The sequence below is a fragment of the Triticum dicoccoides genome, chromosome 5B, assembly GCF_002162155.2.
Source record: "Triticum dicoccoides isolate Atlit2015 ecotype Zavitan chromosome 5B, WEW_v2.0, whole genome shotgun sequence".
Taxonomy (NCBI): Eukaryota; Viridiplantae; Streptophyta; class Magnoliopsida; order Poales; family Poaceae; genus Triticum; species Triticum dicoccoides.
The window spans coordinates 68,568,492-68,571,000 of record NC_041389.1 but is presented as its reverse complement, the minus strand read 5'-3'; positions in this window follow the sequence as shown (position 1 = coordinate 68,571,000).

Here is a 2,509-nt window from a genome sequence, read left to right as displayed (position 1 = left end):
GGGCTAGGTGAGGCAAATGGTAAAGCCAAGGTTGGGCCTTGCTGGAGGAGTTTTATTCAAAGCGAACTGTCAAGGGGGTTCCATAAATCACCCAACCGCGTAAGGAATGCAAAATCCGGGAACATAACACCGGTATGACGGAAACTAGGGCGGCAAGAGTGGAACAAAACACCAGGCATAAGGCCGAGTCTTCCACCCTTTACCAAGTATATAGATGCATTAATTAAATAAGAGATATTGTGATATCCCAAAATAATCCTTTCCACCATGGAGCAATCTTCAACTTCACCTGCAACTAACAACGCTATAAGAGGGGCTGAGCAAAAGCGGTAACATAGACAAGCAACGGTTTGCTAGGAAGGGTGAAAAGGTTAGAGGCTGATATGGCAATTTGGGAAGGCTTGAAGAACAAGTTATAGGAAGCGCAGCATAGCGATAGAACGAAGCAACTAGCATAGCAATGATAGTAGTAAGATCCAGGGTAGCGGTCATCTTGCCTGAAATCCCGCAAGGAAGAAGAACGAGTCCATGAAGAAGACGAACGGATGAAGCCGAACCAAGCGTAGACGAACGAATCCTCACGATCGCAACAAAACGGGAACTATCGAGAAGAAGCACACAACGTGGTAAACACACCACACATAGACAAAGCTAGATGAGTCTACTCACGGCAAGAGATGATGGAAACAAGAACAACACATCAAAACAAGTTTAAATGAGGCCGGAAACAACATATAACAAATCCGGTAAGTCCTCATATGCAAGTTTTGAAATTGGTCCAGATCTGAATAAACCTTATGTTCAAGTTGTTAAACAGCCAGTTAAGGAGCACCAAGAGAAACTACTCGAAATTCTAGTCAAGTTACATATAAAGTTCAATTAGTTCGGAGCTACGGCCTAGAAGATATGAGCAAAACAAGTTAAACATGGCATTGATGCTAAATGCATCCAAACATCAAGCAAACACCTCAAAACAAGGATGCAACATGATAATATTAAACTACATGCAAAACTAAGCAAGTTTCATATAGAGCACACTCAAAACGGGGCAACGGTTCAACACATACACTCTATACAAGTTTAAAGGAGATGCTGTCCAAAACAACAACTAGGCATATTGCAAGCACCAAAACAATATGCTACAACATCTCAACGTAAGAACAAAAGGCATGTACATGAAGTACAGGTAAAGCATGACAAAACATGAACGCTGAGCTATCTCCAGAAACAAATAGAACATGCTCAAAAGGACATGGCAAGATTGCAAATAATAACAGTTTCAGACTTAGCAGAAATAACATCAGGTTGCAATGTTTAGAGCTATCAAACAACATGCTACAGGAACTTAACATGGCAAACAAAGGCATGGCATGAATCTACTCAAAGCATAGAACAAAACTCCATTACTGAATATGAGCCAAAAGGGCACAGAAAATATGATGGCACCCATGTAAACATGGCAAGTTATATGACAGATTCATACATGGCAGGAATAACAATAAGTAGACATGTTGGTGAGCTTATACCACTGACCACAGATCAATACATGGCATGAAAAGGTACCCAATAGTAAGAAGACATGTTTATGAAGCTAGGCATGGCAAGATAAAGTACATAGGGTAAATGGATCACTAACAATAATCATGGTAACATTGAACTTAATGTTAACAGGCTGACAGCAACATCATTTAACAAGTTTGGAGCAAGATAACAACATGTTACAGCAGGCTATAAATGCAATCAGGGGCATGAACGGATAGAGCATGACACGTATAACAAAACATCCTTAGTGAACATCTCCAGATTATGCATATAATGACTTGTAGCAGCAGGTTTACATAGCAACATGATATAGCGATTCAGACTAGCAAAATAGTAACAACAAGTACCCTACTTCACGAGCTCGATGCACTCACTACAAGGCTCACAAAAATACATGGATTGCGCCACTGTGAAGATGGCATGATGTAGCTCAAAACACATGTAGACATCAAGCTCATAGGATGCACACAGAAAATGCAATGAAAAAGACAAAACAGCAAGTTATAATAGTTTCAGCGTGTTAACAACATATAGCACTTTGCAACGATGACTCGGGCATCAAGATGAACTCAAACAAGCATGGCACAATGGAGTGAAATGGAGAGCATCTCACAACGAACATTTTGATATATTATGCATGCAAAACGGAGCAGTATGTGATGAGATATGATACGATGAATCGGGCAACATAAAACAAAATTTATAGGGACAGACGAAATTTACCTCCCGAAAATGGATCTAGGGTTTCGGGGCACACGGATCGAGGTTCACCGGCAACTACGCCGGAGTTGGCCGGAGAGGAGGAAGGAGGCCGGAGAGGCGTCGGAGAGGTCGGGGATGAGGCGCTCCGGGCCGGATCGGGCCGGATCCCGGCAGGGGCGGCGCGGGGGCACGGAGGCGAGCTCGCGACCGGCGAGGTGCGGGCGGCTCCGGCGGGCCGAGGCGGCGCCGGGCATGGAGGCTAGGC